The sequence below is a fragment of the Pelodiscus sinensis genome, chromosome 12 (genome assembly GCF_052426305.1).
Source record: "Pelodiscus sinensis isolate ZL-2025 chromosome 12, ASM5242630v1, whole genome shotgun sequence".
NCBI classification, from domain to species: domain Eukaryota; kingdom Metazoa; phylum Chordata; order Testudines; family Trionychidae; genus Pelodiscus; species Pelodiscus sinensis.
In genome coordinates this window covers 10,735,288-10,754,445 of record NC_143063.1, presented here as the reverse complement: position 1 = coordinate 10,754,445, position 19,158 = coordinate 10,735,288, and positions in this window count along the sequence as shown.

Genomic DNA, 19,158 nt, shown 5'->3' with positions numbered 1-19,158 from the left:
TGCGTGGCACCCACAGGTTACTAACAAATATCTTAGATATATTTAAAATATTATGGAAGAAAGAATACTACAGGATGGGAAAATTGACAATGTGCCTGAATTTAAATGTTTGTTGAATATGAAATCAAAACCAAAGAAAATAAATATTGCAAAATTTTCAGTAGCCATTTGGTATCTTAGAAGTTTCTCTTCCTTTGAGACATAACTCAAAATTAACCTTTTTCGTGACATACCAAACAAATTCTGTTATCATTCCTATTAACACGTGACAAGAAATAGTTGTTACAGTTTATGCTTGAAATTAAAGATTATGTCTCTTGACTTTACACATGTGAAAAAAAACGTGAGCATCTTTCTATGTGCTAGTCATCATGACGAACCTTTTCTTTTCTGCCGTTCCAATTCTTCCAGTGTTGCTACACAGCGTCAGTGTTTCCATCTCCCTCAGGGTATGTCTACACTACAGCGTTATTTCGAATTAACTTAAGGTAATTTGAAATAACGCATCTAGACACAAAAACTAATTGGAAATAGCATTTTTCTAATTCGAAATAGCATGTCCACATTGAGTGGACCCTGAATCGAAGGTAAGGCTGGCTGGAACCAGTGCCAGCAGGGCATCAGGGTCAGACTTAGTGTGTGGGGCTGCTGCCTCAGGCTAGCCGAGGGCTGTGCTTAAAGGGACCCGACCCCCCATCCTGGACACACAGTTCTCAGGTTTCTCTGCTTGCTGGTCTACCTCGCTGAGGGACAGCAAAGCATTTGTGTCTCCGAGTGCTCTGCCTGACCTCACTCGGGACACCACGGCACTCTGCAACATGGAACCAGACCTGCCCCCGGGGACTCTGCTGCGTCTCGCGGACACGTTGACAGCAGCCTGGCTGCACTGTCTGCAGGCTGCCATCCGGGAGGACCATCGAGGGGCTGTCAGGATCCAGGGGGCCCTGCGGGAGAGCTTCCACCCTGAGGAGTGCTAACAGTCTCCCTGGTCTGCCCCACTGTGGGTTTGTGCCCCATTCCCCCCTCTCGTCCTTCCACTTACCCTTCCCTAGCCCGCCCTTCCTGATGTCAAATAAAAGACACGTATTTTCAAAAATAACAACTCTCTTTATTGAACACAACTGGGGAGGGGGAATGAAACTGTGGGGAGACGGGGGAAAGGAGGCGGGAGAGGGCAGGAGAGAGGGTAGGAGAGGGGAGGGAGAAAACTGGGAGGAGAGAGCTGGAAGGGGGAAGCAAGGGGAAGAAGGGGGAGGGGAAGCTCAGGGATCAGGGGTGGGGGTCTCACTGGGCCAACCGCCTCCCAGCATGGCGAGGGAGGGGGCCTCGGCATCCCCGGGGCGATGGGGAGGAGGGTGCAGAGGTTGAGGTGGGGGGTGTGGATATTGAGGAGGAGGGTGTAGAGGTTGAGGAGGAAGAGGTGGGAGGGGGGCAGGAGTGGGAGGAGGGACAGTAGTTGGGGGGGCAGCAGGCGCACGACTGGCACGGGGCACCATGCAGGTGACAGTTCCTCGCTCGGTTCTCTGCAAGCTGCTCCCGGTGGAGCTTCAGGTCCTTCAGCATCCAGGCCTGGACGGGGCGGTGCAGGGCTCGCAGGGCCCCCAGGTGCTGGTCCCAGTACTCCTGCCGTGTGGTGGTGGCCCAGAGCAGGCTGCAGGTGCGGGAGCATGTCCCGGGCGGAGTGGTATGAGCAGCTGGTGCAGCTGTAGAGAAAGAAAAGAAGTGGTCAGTTCTCCCTGGGGACACAGTGGATGATGTGACCGTGCCCTGCACCATCAGAGCCGCTGTGCTTGCACAGAGGCCATGGTCAGGATGTCTGGCTCTCCCCGGGACTGGGAGCTGCCCCAAGACGGCACCCAGGCCCCTGTGCCGTGTATAGTGTGGCCGGGGTGGGGGGAGACGTCCCCTGCTTCTGTGCAGAGGGGGCGTGTGAAGGGAGAGCGTCCTGCTGGTCGAGGGTGGGGAAATAGGGGCAGGTGGCAGCCCCTGCTGCGGCGCCGCCCCTGGTGGCCCTCGCGTACCCTGCTGCAGCTCTTTGACTTTCAGGCGCACCTGCCCCTGGGTGCGCCTGTGTCCCTTTCGGGCCAGGGTGGCCGCTATGTGGCCATAGATGGCCGCGTTCCTCTGCCTAGTGCAGAGATCAGGGACGTTGGGGGCCTGCCCCAACCTCAATGAGGTCCATGACCTCTGCACTAGTCCAGGAGGGCGCACACCGTCTACGGCCCCTGGCTGGCCCCTGGGTGCTGGGGGACTGGGCCTGGGAGAGCTGGCTGGCACTGGCTGCCTGGCTCATCCTGGGGCCACTGGGTCAGGGGCAGAGACTGCTGGCAGGCCTGGCTCTGGTAAGTGCCATCTGGCAAGAGTCTACCTCTTTAAGGGCCCCGGGGCCGGGGGAGAGGAGAGGAGTTTTCCTGGTTTGGCCCAGAGTGGCCACCAGGGGGAACTGGGAAGGGCTGGAGGCCCTGTAATTGAAAATAAGTGTCTACACAGCACTTATTTTGAGTTAGGGTACGTCTACACTACAGCGCTAGTTCGAACTAACTTAGTTCGAATTAGTTAATTCGAACTAAGCTAATTCGAACTAACGCATCTAGAACTAAAAACTAGTTCGAATTAGCGTTTTGCTAATTCGAACTAGCAAGTCCACATTGAGTGGACTCTGAACAGGGCTTAAGGATGGCCGGAAGCAGTGCCGGCAGGGCATCAGAGGAGGACTTAGAGCGTGGAGATGCTGTCTCAGGCTAGCTGAGGGCTGCGCTTAAAGGGTCCCGACCCCCACCCCGGACAGACAGTTCTAAGGGGTACCCCACTTGCAAAGCAGTCCTGGCTTGGATTGCCCGGAGTACCCACACTGGGCACATCACACCACTCGGCCATCAGCCCGGCTGCACTTGCCGCAGGCTGCCATCTGGGGAGAGGGGGCAATTGGGGGGCTGCAGGAGAGCTTCCACCCCCAGAAGCCCGCAGAGCCAGCCCAGTCCTCCCCATCGGGGGCTCGTTACCCCATTCCTCCCTCACCTCCTTCCACTTACCCTTCCCTAGCCCCCCTTCTTATTGATGTACAAAATAAAGATAACGTTTCTTCCAACATTGACTCTGTCTTTATTGAACAAAACTGGGGGAGACTGGGAAAAGGAGGTGGGAGAGGGGAAGAGAAAGGCTGGGAGAAGGGAGGGCAACTAACACGATCAGGGGTTGGGAACAGGTCCCAGATGAAGAAAGGCTACAGAGACTGGGACTGTTCAGCTTAGAAAAGAGGAGGCGGAGGGGGGACAGGATAGAGGTCTTAAAAGCAGGGGTTGGGTGGAGAGGGTGCATTCCGAAAAGTTCTTCCTGAGTTCCCATAAAGAAGGACTAGAGGACACCAAAGGAAAGGAATGGGTAGCAGGCTTGAAACTAGTAAGAGAAAGTTGTTCTTCACAAAGCAAATAGTTAACCTGCAGAACTCCTTCCTGCAGGAGGCTGTGAAGGCTAGAACTAGAACAGAGTTGAAAGGGAAGTGAGATCAAGTCATGGAGGTGGGTCCATGGAGTGGTATTAGCCAGGGGGTAGGAGTGGTGTCCCTGCCCAAAGTTTGTGGAAGGCTGGAGAGGGATGGCACGAGACAAATGGCTTGGTCACTGTCTTCGGTCCATCCCCTCCAGGGTCCCTAGGGTTGGCCGCTGTCAGCAGACAGGCTACTGGGCTAGATGGACCTTTGGTCTGACCCAGGACGGCCATTGTAAGCTCGGGGCTCAGTGTCGGGGGTCTCAGTGGACCCCCTTGATTTTCATGCACACCTGCTCCTGGGTGGCCAGACTGGCAGCTCTCCTGCCCTAGACAGCCACTTTCCTGTGCCTAGTGCAGAGATCGTGGACGAGGTCCACGATGTCCGCACTAGCCCAGGAAGGTGCCCGCCTCTTGTGGTCCAGGGCAAGCTCCCGGGAGCCGCCAGCCTGGTCCCGGCAAGAGGGGGTGGGCTGGGGGACATCGGGTGGGTGGCTCTGTGCCGTGCCAGGTGCAGGGTCTGCTAGCTGGGTGCTGGCAGGCTTGCACCTGGCACGGGCACCGTAGCCAGCCCGTGCCCCTTTAAGGGGTCCGGGGCCGGGAGGGGGACATAGAGTTTCCCTGGTGTTGGCCAGAGTGGCCACCAGGGAAACCTGGGGAGGGCTAGCCTCCCACTAGTTCGAACTAAAGGGCTACACAGCCCTTAGTTCGAACTAGCTAGTTCGAACTAGGCGTTAGTCCTCGTAAAATGAGGTTTACCTAGTTCGAACTAAGCGCTCCGCTAGTTCGATTCAAATTCGAACTAGCGGAGCGCTAGTGTAGCACCTATTAAAGTTAGTTCGAACTAACTTTGTAGTGTAGACATACCCTGAGCTATTTCGAATTAGGCATTATTCCCCATAGAATGAGGTTTACCAAGTTCGAATTAAGCAGTTTGTATGTATAGATGCTATGAAAGTTAATTCGAACTAACGGCCATTAGTTCGAATTAACTTTGTAGTGTAGACATATCCTCACTGGCAGAGAGAAAATTGATCCTCGTTAGCATACCCAGGTGATCTTTCTATCTGGTTCCGCTCAAACTTCGGTTACTTAGCACCCCGTCGTTTGTCTGTGAAAGCCTTATACAGGCAGTCCCCGACTTACGCGGATCCGACTTACGTCGGATCCGCACTTACGAATGGAGCTTTCTCACCCCGGAAGTCGGAGCGAGAAAGCCCCGTTCGTAAGCTGCTCCGGTGCCCCTGGTCTGCTGGAGACCGTCTCCAGCAGACCAGGGGCACCGGGCGGGTTCCCGCGCTTCTGAGGCTTTGCCAGAGCAAAGCCTCAGAAGCGCGGGAACCGCTGCTGCTGCCCCTTGAGACCCGGTGCCTGTGGTCTGCTGGGGACGGTCCCCAGCAGACCACAGGCACCCGGACTGAAGCCGCAGCCGCGGGGGGGGTCCCGCGCCTCTGAGGCTTTGCCAGAGCAAAGTGTGCTCCCCCCCCCCGAGCAGACCAGGCTTTTGTTTTGGACTCTGGGGCAGAGCAGCTGGGGCGCTGCCGATTGGTCCTGCAGCGCCCGTGGGCACTACTGGACCAACCCGGCAGCACCCCAGCTGCTCTGCCCCAGGTCCTGATTCAGCCGCTGCTGGTCAGTTTCAGCAGCGGCTGAATCAGGACGTCTGGGACAGAGCAGATGGGGTGCTGCTGGGTTGGTCCAGTAGCACCCCAGCTGCTCTGCCCCAGGCGTCCCCAAGTCAGCTTCTGCTGAAACTGACCAGCGCTGACTACAGGAAGCCCCAGGCAGAGTTGCTCTGCCCCGGGCTTCCTGGAATCAACTGCTGATCAGTTTCAGCAGCAGCTGACTTGGGGACGCCTGGGGTTCTTAAGTTGATTCTGTATGTAAGTCAGAACTGGCGGTCAGTTTCAGCAGTGTCTGAATCTGGACGCCAGTTCCGACTTACATACAGATTCAACTTAAGAACAAACCTACAGTCCCTATCTTGTACGTAACCCGGGGACTGCCTGTACTTTGCTTGCTTCTGTTCAACTGTTTTTCTCATAGCATCCTCATTTGGTGCATCAGGCCTTGCCTTTAATAATTCAGCAATGTTCAATTTAGTATTCATCTGTTTTCCATGCAGTAACTCTGCAGGTGATCTTTGCGTTGTGGCACGTCGTGTGGCCCTGTAAGCTTGCAAGAAATCAGTAGTGAAGGTTACCCATGAGCGCCCTTCCAGTTTAGCTGTTTGCAAACTCTCTTTCAAACTTCTGTTAAACCTTTTGCTTTCCTCATTGGCTTGAGGGCAATACAGGGACGTTCTTCTATGTAAAATGTTTCTCTCTGCTAGAAAAGTTTCAAATTCCATGGAAATAAATTGACTACCGTTATCTGAAACCAGTTCTTTGGGGTTACCTTCCCTACTAAAAACTGTAGAGAGGAACTTAATTACTGTAGCAGAAGAAACTTGCAAAGTAAACGCTACCTCAGGCCATTTACTGAAATAGTCTATTAAAGTGATGGCATATGACAGTCAATGAGAGAAGTTTCAAAGGGTCATACGATGTCAATCGCAACTTTTCCCCATGCAGAATCAGGAAGAGGAACAGGCTGTAATGGTGGGGTACATGTCACTGCTGTCTTATCATGCATTTGGCAAGTGACAGAGGATTTTATGATTGCTTCAGTTTGGGAGTCCATCCCTGGCCACCAATACAGATCTCGTAGTCGGTGTTTCGTTCTGACAATACCTTGATGAGTATCGTGTGCCAGGTGTATGAGTTTTGGCTGTAATTCTTCTGGCACAAGTAGCCAGTGTGTACCTCGTAGCACACAGCCATCAAGCAAAGAAAGTTCATCCCGAATTCTAAGATAAGGCAGCAAAACTGGGTCAAGGCTTTTAGGGTTACTGGGCCATTTCTTTGTCAGAAATTCCTGTAGCTTTTGTTGAATTGGACATGCTGAACAAGCAGCTTGGAATTGCTCTCTTGTAACTGCAGTAAGAGTGCTTGTAATAAGCGCAACTGCTTCATCCTCATCCTCTGGTGGACCATCTGTAAAGACAAAGGCAGGCAAGAAAGGCAATAAGCTCCCACATTTTGGTTTCCAGGCTTATATTCCAGTTCATCATTGAAAGAGAGTAGTCTTGCCGACCCTGCTCTTCCCAGTCCTTTTGTGGTTAGCAATGTTGTCAAAGGGCTGTGGTCTGTGCACAACTTGAACGTGCGGCCCCACAAGTAAGTTCTCCATTTTTCACTAGCCCAGACACAGGCAAGTGCTTCTTTTTCAACTGTAGAATATTTTCTCTCAGCATCACTCAGTGTCCTTGAAGCAAATGCAACAGTCCTCTGTGTTGTCCTCATGAAGTTGTGTGACGACAGCCCCAAGTCCATAATCAGAAGCATTAGTAGTCACAATTGTGGGCAACGCAGGACTGAATAGTGCAAGTACTGGACTATGTACAATCAAGTTGTCCACACCGAGGTTGAACTTCTCCGTAGTAATTCTTGTAAGGTTTCAATGACAGAAGCATAATTGGGAATGAATTTTACATACCAGGAGGTTGCACCCAAGAAGGAACGTAAGGTTTGCAAATCAGTTGGAGGAGGAGCATTTGAAATTGCTAGGATATGATCTGGCTCAGGTTTTAGTCCAGCCGGTGAAATTGTATGCCCCAGAAAGGAGAGTCCTGTTTGTCTAAATTTGCATTTAGACATATTGAGCTTGAGGCCTGCTGTGCTGATGCAGTTTAGTACAGATTGCAGATTATTGTCGTGCTCCTCAGAAGTATTGCCAAACACGATACTATCATCCAGATAGCACTGAACTCCATGTTGATTCTTCAGAATCAATTACATCATTTTTTGGAAGGCCCTTGGGGCAGATGCAAGACCGTATGGAACCTGTTTAAAACGAAATAGTCCCTTATGTTTAATAAATGCTGTGAGGTCTCTGCTATCTTCATGCAACATAACCTGGTGGTACGCGCTCTGCAAATCAAAAGTAGAAAACATCTTTGCTCCAGGGAGTTCTGCAAATACTTCTTCAAGGTGAAGTATTCAATGTCAATCACAATAGCTTTATTTGGCTCCTTGAAGTCCACACAAAGGCGAATGCCTCCATCCTTCTTCTGTGTCAGTACTATAGGTGAAATCCATTCCGAGGAGTCAATCTCTTCAATAATGTCTTTCTGAACAAGCTTTTTAAGTTTCTCTGAAACGGCTTCCCTGACTGAAAATGGTAAGCACCGTACCTTCTGTCGTACAGGCATCACACTCTGTCGCATTTTAACTTTATGCACAAACCCAAAAGCACAGCCAAGTTTCTCCCCAACCTGGTCTTGGGGCCCAGCTGAAACTGGTGTGTGTACTGCAAGAGTGCTTTGCTGAGAAAGATCCATTAACTACCCTGAGGTTTAAAGCAGCCAATAAATCACTGCCAAGGATAGGAGTGCCTTGGTGGACAATGTAGAGCTCTGCATTTACACAGCAATCACCAAAAGTCACTGTTGTGACGGGCAGCCATGCACTGGAATTTGATTTTTCAAATAGCACACCAAGTGAAGTTTGGGTTCAGTAAGAGGCACATCTTTAAAGTAATGCAAATAGATGGAATCAGGTAACATAAATACTGCTGAACCAGTGTCCAGCATAGCTGAATAGGATGTGATTTGCCTGAAGGTGCGACAGAAACATTTACAGTGCACCTTATCTGCTCTGGAATATGTGCAATAGTGACTTTGTCCACACTCAGCACAGTAACATCTGGTATTGTAACTACATGCACCTGTTGATTGGACTGGCTACTGTGGCAGACCTTAGCAAAATGGTCACCCCCGCGGAGAGTGTCGAATTTTAGCATGAATGACAGTTCAGAGGATTCCCTTTCAAGTGCAGATTTGGGGAGCTGAACAAAGACTCCAACTACCTTACCCATTACAAAGATAGCTTCCCCAATTATCACCTCTAATATCATTAGCTCACAGACATTTACCTTCCTTCCCCCCCCCCCCTCCACATCCCGCTTCTGTTCTGAAATGTGATTTGTCCTTTTCATATGTGTTCATTTTTTAAAATTGTATCCTTTGGTATATATGGCTGTGACTATTTTCTTCCACTATTTGATCTGAGGAAGTGGGTCTGGCCCACGAAAGCTCATCACCTAATAAACCATCTTGTTAGTCTTTAAAGCGCTGCATAGTCCTGTATTTTGTTTCAGCTACACCAGACTAACACGGCTACATCTCTATCACTATTCCAATCATGTGTGTTATCCCACCAAGTCTCTGCGATACCGACTGTGTCATAGTTGTGTTTATTTACTAGCACTTCAAGTTCTTCCTGCCTATTCCCCTGTTCCTTGCATTTGTACACAGGCATCTAAGATACAGATTTGATTTTGTCCCCAGTTCTGCCCTTGTGCCTCCTTTACCTCTGCTACTGCAGCCCATGCTCCCTCCCATTTCCGACCCATCTCCCAGGTCTCCATGTTTTTCACTTACCTATGGGCTTTGGTCACCTGCCCCCGTCAAACCTAGTTTAAAGCCCTTCTCACTAGGCTAGCTAGTCTGTGCCCAAATACTCTCTTCCCCTTCCTCCAAAGGTGAACCCGTCCCTGCTTAGCAGTCCTTCTTCTTGGAACAGCATCCTGTGGTCAAGGAAGCCAAAGTCCTCCTGGCAACACCATCTTCACCCCTCCAGATGCACCTGCCTCTGCCTGGGCCCTGACCTTTGACAGGAAGGAATGAAGAGAACACCACCGGCTCTCCAAACTCCTCCACCCGGGCTCCCAGAGCCCTGTAGTCACTCTTGGTCCACTCAGGGTCACACCTTGCAGGATCATTAGTGCCCACATGGAGGAGTAGCATGGGGTAGTGTTGCAAGAGGTTGTGGATTGCAACTGCTTGAAACACTAAGGAGAGGGGATCACCACACAGCAGTGTAAAGGGTTTGTTTGTTCAGTTAAAAGTGGGGAGGGAGGGGAATGATAAAGCAGGATGATAAGGCGAGCAGAAGGCAGTTCATGTTGTTTGATATTCCCAAGTTGGCTCCCAAACAAGTCCACTGGCCAGGCGATCCGAGCGCAGGGCGTTCTGGGAGGCTGCACTTCGTGGTCAACCCACTGTGGGTACGTCTACACTACAGCGCTAATTCGAACTAACGTGTCTAGAACTAAAAATTAGTTCGAATTAGCATTTTGCTAATTCGAACTAGCATGTCCACATTAAATGGACCCTGAACCGGGCTTAAGGATGGCCGGAAGCAGTGCCGGCAGGGCACCAGAGGAGGACTTAGAGCGTGGAGATGCTGTCTCAGGCTAGCCGAGGGCTGCGCTTAAAGGGACCCGACCCCCACCCCGGACAGACAGTTCTCAGGGTACCCTGCTTGCAAACCAGTCCTGGCTTGGAGTGCCCGGAGTGCCCACACTGGGCACATCACACCACTCGGCTATCAGACCGGCTGCACTTGCCGCAGGCTGCCATCTGAGGAGAGGGGCAATTGGGGGGCTGCAGGAGAGCTTCCACCCCAGAAGCCTGCAGAGCCAGCCCAGTCCTCCCCATCGGGGGCTCGTGCCCCATTCCTCCCTCACCTCCTTCCACTTACCTTTCCCTAGCCCCTCTTCTTGATGTACAAAATAAAGGACAATTGTGTTCAAAAATGGAATCTGTCTTTATTGAACAAAACTGGGGGAGACTGGGAAAAGGAGGTGGGAGAGGGGAAGAGAGAGGCTGGGAGAGGGGAGGGCAACTAAAATGATCAGGGGTTGGGAACAGGTCCCATATGAAGAGAAGCTAAAGAGACTGGGACTTTTCAGCTTAGAAAAGAGGAGACGGAGGGGGGACAGGATAGAGGTCTCTAAAAGTAGGGGTTGGGTGGAGAGGGTGCATACAGAAAAGTTCTTCCTGAGTTCCCATAAAGAAGGACTAGAGGACACCGAAGGAAAGGAATGGGTAGCAGGCTTCAAACTAGTAAGAGAAAGTTTTTCTTCACAAAGCAAAGAGTCAACCTGTGGAACTCCTTGCTGCAGGAGGCTGTGAAGGCTACAACTAGAACAGAGTTTAAAGGAACGTGAGATCAAGTCATGGAGGTTGGGTCCATGGAGTGGTATTAGCCAGGGGGTAGGAGTGGTGTCCCTGCCCAAGGTTTGTGGAAGGCTGGAGAGGGATGGCACGAGACAAATGGCTTGGTCACTGTCTTCGGTCCATCCCCTCCAAGGTCCCTAGGGTTGGCCGCTGTCAGCAGACAGGCTCCTGGGCTAAATGGACCTTTGGTCTGACGCAGGACAGCCATTGTAAGCTCAGGGCTCAGGGTCGGGGGTCTCAGTGGACCCCCTTGATTTTCATGCACACCTGCTCCTGGGTGGCCAGGCTGGCAGCTCTCCTGCCCAAGCCGGCCACTTTCCTGTGCCTAGTGCGGAGATCGTGGACGAGGTCCATGATGTCCGCACTAGCCCAGGTGGGTGCCCGCCTCTTGCGGTCCCGGGCAGGTAGTTCGAACTACCAGGCATTTAAATATGGCGGCGCCCGGGAACATGTAAATCAAGCCTGGGATATTTAAATCCCGGGCTTCATTTGCAAGTTCGAATGACTACATTACCCACCCTGGTTCGAACTAGGGTGGCTAGTGTAGACCTACTCCAAAAGAGTAGTGAAAAAGCAATGCTCTCTTGTGCAAGAAGTTTTTGCAGACAATCTCTTCCACAAAAAGCTTCTTACACAAGAAGCCTGTAGTCTAGACAAAGCTTAAGAGTAAATGTAGGATGAACTTCAGCCACTTCTATAACAGCATTTCTGTAGAAAATCCCCTTTTTAAACACAAACAAGCAAACAGATAGACAGACCTCAGACAAAGCCCCTCCTATCGTATGAACAGCAACCTTCTCACCAGCACTTCAAGACAACTTTAGGGTCATCAGCTCCTAGAGTCCCAGGCTGTAAGGCCGGAAGGCACAGCCCTGCTTCCCGAGTTTCACCTCCTGCACAACACAGGCCCTAGAAATTCCCCACAAGAATCCCTGTGTCACTGCCGGCCCCATGTGTCTTCACCTTTGGCTGGGTTCTATGGACGAGCTCTGGCTCTTACAGGAGCGGATGGGTTCAGGAGACCGCTCTTATGTGTGACTCCTGGGCAGACTATTTCCCTGCCTTTCCGGAAGGACAAAAAAACCCCACTGGCTCCTTCTTTTTCTTCCAGGCTGCGTTGCCTCTTGCGAAGACTCACCTCAAGGGAGCACAGACACAGCCAGGTGCTCAGGGTGGTGGTCCAACCTGCAGCAGCCGAGGCGTGCTCCGGCCTCAGCCAGGAGGAGCAGGCCTTGCCAGAGGAGCCCAAGAAAACCAGAGGCTCCTGGAAGCTCCTATCTGGCCTGAAAAAACTCTGTGTCTGTGGCCAGTGTGGCAGCTCCCTGGCAGAGGCTGAGGAGGAGACAACAGCTTCCTCGCCCACAAGATGGACACACTTCTCCCTGAAGAAGACCAGGAAGACGAAGAACTCAGTGGAGGACCAGGAAGAGCGAGAGGAGGAGAAGCTGCAGGAGAGCCCAGACAACAGCCAGGAAGATCTCACAGGTGAGCCTACAACCCGCCCGGTGACTGGGGAGCATGTGAGGGACACTCCCACCAGTCACTCTACAAGCCTGGAGCGTTAGGGCTTCTCATGGGGCAGCCATGGGCTCCTCAGACGCTGGAATCCAGCGAGTGCCTGATACTCTGGCAGAGAGGGGCTGGCCCCCTTGCACACCCTCCCTCCCAGCTGTCTCCTGCACCCTCTCGCCTGGTCAGACCTCACCCAAACTCCCAGCCCGCTCCAGCACTCTACCTCCCACGCCCGCCCGCCTGCACCACTGTCCTCATCCCATGCCCTGGCAGCCACCTCCCACTCACTGAACCCCTCATTTTGGCCTCACCCAAAGCCTAGGGAGCAAAAAATCTACTATCCCCGGTCAAAAGAGTTAATCTGCCCCATGGGAAGCCTTGACTCTTGCTCCTCTCTTCTCTCCCCTGCTCCCCCTGGGGCTGGAGCGGCAGAGGAGTGAAGTGTTGCAGTGGTGGCCACAGCAGTGGGGGATGTTTTATTGCTTTTGTTGTTTGGAGGTTTTTTCCCTCTCACTTTTTTCTGGCCCCCGACTGATTTTTCTGGGGATCAATGGCCCCCAACCCAGAGAAGTTTCCCCACCCCTGCCATAAATAAAGAGAATATTGAAGCCACTTGTTTTGGACATAAATTCATATTGTAGTTATATAAATTGATGTTTGGTGAACTAACATGATAAAGTTAAAGCTCCTGATTTGGTTAATTATTTTGATTTTCATTAATAAAGTCTCCTTTCTTACCGGTTATACACCCCCCAACACTCCCCCCCATATTATAGCTCCAGTCGTTTAATATGAATAATTGAGTATTTAAGGTTTTTAGAGCGAAGCGAAGGCATTTTGTTCCCCTGGGGGGGTGGCTGGTGATCCAGGGAAAGTTGTGCGTTGAGGGGGATGGGTCCAGGGTCAAAACCTTTGAGAACCAATTGCCCTGTGGGGAGTGTGGGACACCTGGTAAAATCGCTCAAATTCAAGCGAGTCAAGGAAATTAATAAAAATGATGCGGGTTCTTCCCCCTCCCCCACCCCGTGTGCTGTAAAAACTGCCAGGCCCAGTGGGAGAAAGGGGGTCGTGGGGGCCTGGCTAAGGGGGTCCCTCAGGAACAGGCGTAATCAGGGTGACCAGTGAGGGTGACACGGGGGCCAACAGCCACGTGACCTTTCCCCCAGCCTGTAAAAGGGACAGAACCGCCCTCTGCCCCAGGCCCCACCTCCTCCGTGACCTTGCCCTGCCCTTGCCCCACCGCTTTCTCCATCCGATGGGGCCTGGGGAACTAGTGGGGCAGGGTCCGGGGCTGGCAGCAGGGCCATGGCCCCCCACACTCACTGGCAGCGGCATCCCCAGCTCGGGCCCTTGGCCTCCCTGCCCAGGGTGCTTGGGGGACATGTGCTTCTCTTGCCACCCCATGCGGCACTTGTCAGGGGCTGCAGGTTGGATCGTGAGGGGCTCAGAGAGCAGAAAAGGGATTCGCGCCCGCGCAGGGACGCAACTTCCAGGGAACCTTGCATGGGAGCTGAGGGGCATCTCCAACCCCTGTACCAGCAGCAGCTGCTGGAGAGGAGGGAACAGCCAGGCTGCCTGCACCAGGGCACCAGACAGAGGAGAAGCCGCCCTGCCCTGCCCGGCTCTGGCTTCCCGGCTCCAAACTGCCAGGGGCAGGGAGAGAGGAGGGTGGGTCTGTCCCTGCGACTGCCCTGCACTTCCACTGACGTTCCGGGGCACCATCCCCAGGTCTGCCCAGGGGCTCAGGCGGCTTCTGCTGCACGGTGAGCACTGGGGATTCGGGATCCAGCCCTGCCAATCCCAGCTCCCGTTTGGCTTCAGCCCCTCAACCTCTGCTTTGAGCCCCGAGGGGTTCCCAGGCCTTGGGACTTCAGCCCGTGCTGGGGATCGAGGCTTCAGCCTGGGGGTGCTGGGTATTGAGTGTGAACACCAGCAACTGAGCTTAGATAATGAACAAAACCATTACAAAGGAGCCAGAGGGTCACCCCATCCCACAGTCTCAGCAGCTCACAGCTGGGAACTGGGCTGGGCTGGGCCATCACTTCCTGGGGGCTCACAGGCGAAATGAGGCCTGTTCCCGTCACTGCCAGGAAGGGGGCGAGACCGGGGAGAGCAGAACAAGCCATGGGAGAGACGCTGCCCCTAGGTTAGAGGAAGCCCAGTGGGGAGAGCACCCAGCTCCGAGTCATGAGAGCGGCGCTCTCTGCTCGGCCCTGCAAGCACCTTGTGTGTGACCGTGGGCAAGTCACGTCAGGGCTCTGGGCCCAGGTCCCTTCCCTGTCGCCCAGGGATACCACATTCAAACCAGTGTTTCCTTCTGCTCCAGGGATGCAGACGGAGCTCTCCGAGACGACGAGGAGGCAGGCAGACCAGAGCGAAGAGGAGGAACCAGCCCCCCAGCCCATCCCATTAGAAAGGAGCAGCTCCCACATGACTATGGTAAAAACTTAAAAAACAACAGAGTCCGGTAGCACGTTATAGACTCACAAACCACGTAGATGGGATCATGGGCTTTCGGGGCACAGCCCACTTGTTCAGATGACCAGCATGTGGGAAGTTCAGAACCAAGAACAAATAAGGGACGGAGCGGAGGAAAAAAATTGAGGGGTTGGGGGGAAGAGGACACTGGGTAGATAAGTCTCAAAGGGATAGCCGAGCCAGTCTGTAACAGGAAACACTTACAAATGAGGCTTGTGGCTGAGCCAGTGGAAAGCGTCCCCTGCGGGGCGTGTGACTATCTCCCCAGCCGGTGTCTCTCAGAGGAGAATGACCTGCCCCCCTCCAGCCCAGGGACCGAAAGGAAACATTCACCCTTGAGACCAGCTCCCCTGAATAAAGCCTTGTAACACGGGGGATTTCTGGGGGCACCACATCGAGGGGCCAGTCAGGGCACTTTGCTCAGAGACAGGGCTACTGAGAGCCCAGAACGGGGGGTTCTCCACTGCAAGGATCCAAACCAGCCCCAAACGGCACTTCTGTTCCCCACCCTGGCTAGCAAGAAGCCCTGCAAGCAACCCCCTTAGACACTCCTGCCCTCTGGGCCACCACCCGCACCGCCCCTTCTGCAGCGTCGTATGTGCCAGGGCTCGTACTGCCAGCGTTCAGTGTCGTCTGGTCAGGGTTGTCCCGGGGCGCTCCTGACAGGTCCCCTTCTCCGTTGGTGATGTCAAACTTTCGGCTGCGTGTGTGGGTGCCTGTTCTCCCGTCATCTAGACGTGTGTTCCCAAACTGCGGGGGCATGCCCTCCTGGGGGGGGTGAAGAAATTCCAGGGGGGGCACGAGGGGACCCAGCCCCCCTCAACATCTGCCCCCATAAGTTTTTCTGCTATTGGGGGGACGCATGAGGGTTTCTCAAAAATCAAAAAGAGGGCGTGATGCTGAAAAGTTTGGGAACCACTAATCTAGAGCGTTAGACCCCGTGCACTTGGGTCAACACAGAAGATCTCCACGAGCCCCCAGAAACGACAGATGCAGGCAAGGTTTGCCATCAGCCCAGCAGGTTTATTGTCAAATGCGACGCCCTCACAGTTAGTAGCCCTCACATCACTTCTTTATGTACCAGGCTGCCACCCTTAAAGGTATTAGGTTGACACCTCCAGACGAACCTACTAGACACAACCAATTACCTTGTACCTGGTGGTTTGATCCAAACATCCCTATCCATAGTGCTGTCATCCCGACCCTGTGCTGAACCTGGGTCGGTAAGTCCCTTGTCTACGGGGAGTGTGCTGGGACCGAGCTGTTTCTGCAGGGAAATGTTCTGTTACCATCCTCCCGGAATGTTTGCGTGCATGGCCTGTGCCTCGGACCTCTGCAATGTCGGCAGCCCTGTCCTTCCCAAGCTTCTGTCTGCAGGACCTGCCTTTTGCTCACTGCTTAGCTTTGCTTTATGTTAGCAAAGCATTGATGGTTGCTCAGGTCTTAGGCCTCACGCTAGGCCTCCACGGTCAGGCCCTTTTGTTACTACATACAGGTGAGAGGTTATGAAAACAAATCCCATCAAATCCAAACAGGTTCTTCTGATCCTTAAGAGCCAGTCACCCGCCCAGGTCAATTGAAACCTCAGAGCTTACCGAAAAGAGCTTGCAGTGCCCATCCCATAGAATTGAAAATAGGAAGGTTTATTAATAAGAGAAAGAAAAAAAAGGTTGAGCCTAATATTGTTAAAGGACTCAAATTACATTCACCGACTGCAAAGCTCTTTGTGCCGGCGTGTAGGAGATGAAATGAACGGCTGTCTTAGGGCAAGTTTCAGGAATACGTCCTCTCCTAGGCTGGATGTATTTCTGAAGCGCCCTCTGCCTTCCCCACCCGGCAGCGTGTGGCGCTACCACCGAACTGGCAGGAATCACGGGCAGGACAGGAAGTAGTTGAGACTGAAGGAGCGAGTCTCCCTGCCGACCACTCTGGGGCCACTTCAGGCTTCAGTTTGTGGCCGAGATCCTTCATAGTGGATTTGCCAGAGTGAAGACAGCAATGAAGATGAAAATGGAGGAACCCTCAGAGCCCCTTTATCCCCCTGCCCATGGGGTGGGAATCCCATTGTTCTCCTGTGAAAGTCTGTCCCAAGATGGAGTCTGTCCCATGAGCAAGTCACCGCTCCAGGCCTGACTCAGTTCTTTTTAGGCAGCAGCCACAGCTTGCATGCTGAACATTCACAGCAAAGCTCATCAGCTGTGATTGGCACTACCTGAGGTCAGTGAAGTGCTGCTACTCACTTGACTAGCAACCCTGTCAAGGCTGTTCCCCACTCCGGCAGGATGAATGCAGAAGTTGGGGGCCTGCAATAGCACTCCAAAACCTTGCCTCTACAAGCTCTGGTACAAAAACTTCCCGCCCCAATCCTAATACCCAGATTTTGGGGAATCCACTGCTCACATCAAGTGCTTTGAACCCACAAACAGGGGCGGACACTTGAAACCAACCAGGGGTACCCCAAGCTCTTTTCCTTCAAAGAAGCTTGAAAAAAGAAAAGAGAAAATCAAGCTGCAGTCTCTGGTGGCTGACCCCTCAGTCAGAGGCCTGCAGGTCCACAGAGACAGACCTTCCAGGACACAAAAATCAACCAATACCGGTTAATTAGAAAACAGAACAAACTCTTACTGTGAAAACAAAGCTACAGTTGCAAGCATAGTAATTTGGCTAGCTGGAAAGAGCCACCATTTGACACAGGTACTCAGGGAAAGTCCCTGGTCTGAAGACTTAGTTAGAAAAGTGGGAGGAAAAAGCACTAAGAAGCTCAGACATTATTTCCATATCCCCAAACAAGGAAAACAAGAAATCCTGACAGACTAGCTAAACTCTTCCCTGCTTACACATTGTAAGAAGTCGCTTTTTGGACAGCGGAGCGTTTCCTGTCTCCCTTGATACTTGGAAGAAACTGGTCGGTACTTGGAAGAAACTTGAAAGAAAATTCCTACCTGCGTTGTTATTGGCTGACCACCCTATACCGGGCTAGGAACAGGAGACATTAGTTCATGTCTTAGTCACCGGATGTTCCTGTCCTGATTATGACAGACCCTTTCAAAGGGCTTGGCCAAGCCTCCAGCTGAGCTCTCCCAGTAGCCCACATTTGAAATACAAGCGCAGCACCCGGGTGGTAACTTCCAGCACCAACATCACACCTGCCTGTGAGCAGCAGAAGCAGAATGGGCCTGGCACTGGGGACTGGCCCGGAGCCCTCGGTCTGGGGTTCTCGTCGGCAGAGAGACTCACTCCTTCAGTCTCAGCTACTTCCTGCCCTGCGCATGGTTCCTGCCAGTGGGGAGGTGGCGCCACACGCTGCCGGGTGGGGAAGGCAGAGGGGGTTTCCGGATGGGCCCTGCTCTCAGTCCTTTCCGCGCAGACATCGTGGGTGCTAGAGCCGCTGGACCCATCTGCTCAGGCCCGGGTGGGGGATGGAACATGGGGCATGTTCTCCAGTGGCCCCTCTGCTCACTTCACAAGCGCTGGAATGGGCTCTGCAGGGCTCTGCGGGTTTCTCAGCCAAAGCTCCCCTGGGTGCAGCGGCCGTGAGCTCTAGGGGCCTGTGATACCTAGGATCCAACAACATTCCTGGCTCGTGGACCCGGCTCCACTAAAGTTTGAGGCTGGGGCTCTCTCCTGCCCCTTCCCCACTGCCTCCGGGTGTTTTACTCCTAGACTCATAAACTTTAAGGTCAGAAGGGACCATTATGATCATCTAGTCTGACCCCCTGCACCGTACAGGCCACAGAATCTCACCCACCCCTCCCAGAATAATCCTCTCACCTATATCTCAGATATTGAAGCCTTCAAATACTGTGAAGACCCCAAGATGCAGAGAATCCTCCAGCTGTGATCTGTTCCCCATGCTACAGAGGAAGGCGAAAAACCTCCAGGGCCTCTGCCAATCTATCCTGGAGGAAAATTCCTTCCCGACCCCAAATATGGCGACCAGCTAAACCCTGAGCATGTGGGCAAGACTCACCAGCCAGACACCCAGAAAGTTCTCTATAGTAACTCCTAAAAGAGCCCAGGTTCCCCTCCTGTCACCAGGGGGAAGGGGGCTAAAGGACCTTCCCACCCACCCTCACTCTGTGTGCGGCGGCAGCACGTCCCTGAGGCGCCTGGGTGGGAGGGGTGTCTCCTCAGGCTGCCACCACCTGAGCATCCCTGGGGCCAATGGGAGGTGCGGGGGCGACCCCAGTGGGCAGCAGCTCACGGAAACCCTCTGGCCTAAGAGCTGCTGCTGGAGGGGGGGGTGGGTCACTGTGACGGACCGGGCCGGGTCTGGTCACCACTGAGAGCGTCGGCTGAGGGCGAATTGCTCAGAACAAGAGCAAATTAGTCGAAACAATAGTTAAGAATAAAATTGTGAGGCATGTAGAAGAACATAATTTGTTGGACAAATGTCAACGTGGCTTTCTGTAAAGGGAAATCCTGTCTTACTAATCTATTAGAGTTCTTTGAAGGGGTTAACAAACATGCAGACAAGGGGGATCCAGTAGATATAGTTTACTTAGATTTTCAGAAAGCCTTTGACAAGGTCCCTCACCAAAGGCTCTTGTATAAATTACAAGGCCATGGGATAAGAGGGAAGCTCCTTTCTTGGATTGAGAACTGGTTAAAAGACAGGA